Below are 5,889 nucleotides of genomic sequence, written 5' to 3'. Positions count from 1 at the left end.
AAATTATCTATTATTTTCATTCATTTTTTAATACATACACACTTTTAGGCTTATCAACATTTCTTGGATATATATATAGGTTCAACAACGTCTTTTTTTGCTTACAAACACAATTATAGGTTGGACAACGGTTTTGTTTTTCTAATAATAAATTTTTAGGTTGTACAACAGTTTGTTTTTTCTATTATTAACAAATGTTTAGGTTTAGCAACATTTTTTTGGATATACATACACATTTATAGGTTTAACAACGTCTTTTTGAAAATGTATAACAATTCCTTAAAGTTAAACACTTTAAATGCTCATAAACTTCATGTCTCTAATTTATTTTAATCTCCATAAAGATGTCTGTGACATTTTCAATAAATTACATATAAATGCATAAACCCCTGGGATTTCGTCAGTTTATTGTATGTATCACATTTTCATTTTGGGAAATACAGACCACTTAAAATCCATTGGCATTTTATCTGTTTCCTTACGTCCACTTATATGTATGATTCTTTAAATATTTTCTAAATGCGTATATTTTTTTGTGTTCAATATCTTTCTTCACTTCAAATTAATTTTCTACAGCTCCTTGAACTCTTCTAAATTAATAGCTTAAATGTATATTAATAACAAATGTTTAAGTTAGGAAACTGATGTTACACTAAATTTAAATGAAGATTAAGGTTGTGAAAGTAATGCGCAAGTTCTTTGTGTGTCCGTTTTATACTTATTAGAGTTACCAAAGTCCTTTGTGTGAGAACGTAAACAGGTCGAAAGGTTAATGAAGACGCTGGCAGACTTATTAATTACAGCTGAAAATGAAACTTACATTTACAGAAAGACGATGTGTCGTACGTCGGGTGACCGTTGCAGAATGTAGTGGATGATTCAATGGTGCGAAACGTTGAGTGGATGGTGTGGAGACTGTTTCTGTGTTTGTTTGTTTTTTTAAATTTCTCGCAAAGCTGCGCGAAGGCTGTCTGCGCTAGCTGTTCCTAATATAGCTGTGTAAGACTAGAGGGAAGGCAGCTAGTCATCCCCACTCACTGCCAATTCTTGGGCTACTCTTTTACCAACGAATAGTGGGATTGACCGTACCATTATAACGCTCTCACGGCTGAAAGGGCGAGCATGTTTGGTGTGACGGTGATTCGAATCCGCGCCCGTCGGATTACGAGTTGAGCGCCTTAACCACCTGGCCATGACAGGCATTATTTTTGTGATATTAAGGTATTGTTTGATTCACATGAAAGGGTGAATAACATCTGGGGTATACTTGACCGTTGTTGCTGATCGTTCACAGCTCATGAGGATTTCAATACTGATGAATAAGGTTTTTTTCAAGATGTTATTGTAACAATTTACAGCACTCAACTTATCTAAATATGTTTCTAGGAGTGTAATAGAGACATTATCAGATCTGAAGAACTTTAGGACTTAAACTTCGCATTTGTCACCACATTTTTCTTCCAATCATGAACCATTTTATGTCCATATTTATGAGCCAATGGGCTACTGTAAAACAAAACATACGATTAAAGATGCATGTCAGGATGATTCCAAACTATCTACTCTATCAATAGATCAGTCAGGAAAGGGTATGTCTGTTAAAGTGGCTTGTCGATCTACTTGATACAAGTTTTTTTTTTACTCTTGAGCGTAGCGCTGAGGAACGTCATAAAAGTGTCATACAATATAATTTATTAAAGATTTTGAACAATGGGAAACATATTTAAACTGGCTGGTGAACTTAACCAAAGTATGATACACAGATTTCGTTTGATAGCGAAAGCATAACATGTTTGATTAATGTAAAAATTCTCCAATGGAATTAATACTAAAATTTTGAGACTGTTAAAGTACGATTTTATACACAATTTTAAGTACTACATTAACCTCTCAAAGAAACATGTAAACTTTATAAGTTTATATAAATAATCTATATTCTCGTGATAGTTTACTGGAGTTTAATATAAGTTAAAAAGATTTTTAAAACTGTGTATTAATACATATTTAGTTTGTTTACGGCAAGGTATAGCGTATCAATTTTAAATTGAAGACGGCTATGAGGAGACAGCTTTATGGTCTAGCTTATCAGATAAAAATAGAGATAGCTTTTGTGTAACTTTGCGCAAAAACTTTGAAACAAAAATTCCAGTCATAATGAAAACTCCAAAACTTGCACTGCATTTTCGATCAGCACTTTCAGTTCTGGGAATATTATAATACTGGAAGTCAATAACGTTATTTGACTCTTAAACTAAGCACAGTCTATGTGCTCCCCGAAAATGGTTTATTAACTACAGAAGATTCTAATTTTGGCCGTTTCACTCGTGCACATAACTTGTCGTTCATATTAAAAATTCCGAATACTAGTGGCAAGTTTTCTAGGATACCTTTCTACTTGTCTTTGGACATCATTTACTTTATTTTCCAAGCGATCATGTGTTTACTTCTCATGTATTAATAAGGTAGCGATGTCATACTCGAAACTTTTGCTACGGTTCACCGAGCGTGGAACAATAACAAAAATAACCTATAATTTATGCATCTTGTTTCAGACAAAACAATACCAGAAATATTAAATGAAGTCAGAAGGTGTGAATAGTTTTCTTGCACTAGAACTATCACAATTGCTTCAATTATCGTGTTTAAATAGGCATGATAATATTATAATTCACGTATACGTAATTATTTGAAGTTTAACCTGAAGTGGTATATATAATCAGTTTGAATCTCGAATACCTTATGATTTCACTTTTTATTTCAAAGCTATTGTTCTTTAGAAAAACATAAGTAGGTGATCTTAGCTACGCCTTAAACGTATGCTATTAAATACTATATATGCTGATTTTATTGTTTTGTCACCAAATATTTTTATTTCTTTGCAATGCATTAGAGAGCGATAAAATGGTGTTACCAAGAAGAACTGTTTATATTATTAATAAACTATTATAAAAACAGGACCTAATAGAATAGAAAAAGCTTTAAATATAGAGGGAATTAAATGTTTCTATATCAATGTATATATATATATGTATATATACTACAAGTGTTTTTTGTCCATAGAAGTTAAATAAGTTAGTTGCCAAACAACTTTGGTTCCGTCTCGAAAAAAAGTGATATTTGAAGATCAGCTAGTCTTATATCACACAAATAACGTAAATTTCTCCCATTGGCTTTGGGTATATTACATGCCATTGTCTCACACTAACATCTATGTTCTTTTCTGCCATTGTCCAAGATAATATACAACTTACGCATGGTGCACGGCATTCACGATACTTGCCGCAAGCATTTAAGTGCAGTATCTGTTCTAAACTATTGTTGTTATGAGTTAGTTGTAGGCCATTCTACCTTATCTTTGGGAGTTGGTTTTACCCAATTTTTTAGGTAATACGCCCTCTACCAAAGGAAATATATATTTTAGATATATACAAAAGGTCTTATTTCAATCTTTGCTTGAATTGGGAATGAAATTTATAATAGAACAAGATTTATTACAAAACTATTTCCTTTTCATGACATCCATCTTATTTAGAAATATTGCATTTTAAAGTTTAGTTTTCACCCCACTTTCCTCTACCATTATCACTAAATGTTTTTCTTTATAGTGCCTCTATTAGAGCTTGTTATCTTCCTGTGGCATCATCATAGCAATTCATTCTGCTTCCGTGGTAGCACTGCTCAGCCTTCTTTTGCTCTAGTATTAGTATCATTTTCCTATTGACACAGAGGTGGTGAGGGGGCCTTCACGCGAGGCTCTGCTTGTATAGTCTCTTTTTCTGCGATCCAAACAAACACCTGTACTGTGCATGGAGTACCATAAATGAGAAGAAAGGATGGATCATGGCAGTTTAGGGAAATCTAGATCATAATACACTGTTTTAGACTTATATTTCGCCAGTGAATGATTCTTGGGTGGTCCTTCCGGGGTCATTCATCTAGTCAATAATGGCTCGTGTCAACTGAGCACTTTCATTGTACATCTTCTGTGTTTGATGTTATGCACTTGTGTATAGAGTCAGTAAAACTATAATGTCATTGTGGTATTCTCCTGTAAAAGCTTATTATAGGTGGAGGCAATAAAGTTTGTTTCACATACATAAAAAATGTAACTTTCAATTCTCAACTGTAGTCTTGAAGTTGTCCGAAACCAAAGATCTGCTCCTTCAAAATATTCCTATAAATAATAACCTGCAGTAGTTTTTTTTAACCATTCGCTCACTGTCTGGTAAATATCTGGGTAAGATGTTTCTCTTCTCTTCTGGAGAAATTCCAAATGGTATCACTCTCAGAACTCCTTAAACTTCTCCATAGGAGTTATTACTGCGTACAAACTGTTCAGTATCCCAGAGAAGGAAATTATGTTCAAACTGATGAATCGAGGTATTACAACTTATTTCCATAAGAATGTCTAACTCGTAAGTTTTACTTTTTATTTATCACTTTTTTTCGCCAGTATCAAAGCAAGATATTTTGATTATGTTATGTAGTTGTACATTCCAAATATTCTTGGACATTTCAACTGTTAGTGATTTATACGTTTCAAAATTTCTTTTCACGGATCTATACTTGTACCCATTGCAGTGGAAAGGACCACAACAGCAGTGACTATAATAGAGAGCCATGACTTGAGTCAATTGTAAAAGCTTTCTATCTAATTTCCCAAAATACGTCTTTAGTGAAATTAAAATATTTATTTCTTTGCTTTTTTAAATTTCTACCAAAACTTCTCGAGGGCTATCTGCATTATCTGTTCCCAGTTTTGAAGTGAAGGACTAGAGGGAAGACAGCTAGTCAAATTAGCTACCACAGACTTTTAAGCTGGATACTCGTATACCAATGAATAACAGGATGGAGCGTTACATTATAATGTCCCAAGACTGTAAGACCAAGCATATTCGGTGATAAGATTCGAATTAGTGATCTACAGATAATGATTCGAGTCCCCTAACCACGAGGTCGTGCCAGGAACCACATGAAAGAGAATTTAATATGAGGAAATGCTGAATAGCATATTCTATGCTACGTATAGAAAGTAGTCACAATTATAAAGCATATTTGTTTTTCAGTTGCAAAATCCACCATCGTTTTGAGTATATATATCGTAATCTGCGTATTTTGTTACCGCATATAAGGACTTTATGAGCTTCAGAGTCCTGATCATTTACTAAGACACAATAACATTAGACACCTGATCCATATCTACATGAGTACTCCACAGTCTTGACACCATTTTTTTAAGTTTTTGCATGTGGACAGGGATTGTAGGTTTTTTTCTTCATGTAATGTAGGAGTTGGTGAGCTCTATACATGTTGAATAGAAGGAGAAAATAATAAAACAAGTTAGACCTATTAGAGGGCACTTTTAGTAATTCATTTTTGGTAGTCAAATAGACTAGGTGTTGTCTTGTTTGCCATCTTTGAAACCTTTAATGTATAAAGTCAAGTTTAGTATTATGTTGAAAGGAATGAAAGGAGTAAAACCTTGGAATATCTTCTCTCAATTCCTCATCTTCCCTTTTTAATTTGCAGTGTTATGAAATATTTCAACATGCTAATTCAAATTTTCATTGTGATTTACCTATATATCAATTACCTCTGCCTAAAATGACACCTTTTCACCTTCTTCTTGATTGATGGCTTGCAACTCACACAGTAGTGATCACTGTCCTATTGTTTTGAAGATGAGTTTCAGGAACCAAAGCCATTAAATTAACATGCCACACTGGAAGCTGGATAAGGCTGATTGACCTGTCTTAATTACTTTTTGGGACTTATTTTTGCCATTTTTGAACAGCAGTCCGTTAATGTTTTTGCCTGGTCAATTATTATTGCATTATCTATGCAGCTTTAACTAATATATCACAAAATCTTGATACATTTCCAATTTTA

This window comes from Tachypleus tridentatus, chromosome 13 (assembly GCF_004210375.1).
Source record: "Tachypleus tridentatus isolate NWPU-2018 chromosome 13, ASM421037v1, whole genome shotgun sequence".
Lineage (NCBI taxonomy): Eukaryota > Metazoa > Arthropoda > Merostomata > Xiphosura > Limulidae > Tachypleus > Tachypleus tridentatus.
The sequence above is the reverse complement of the archived record's forward strand: the minus strand, read 5'-3'. Positions refer to the sequence as shown.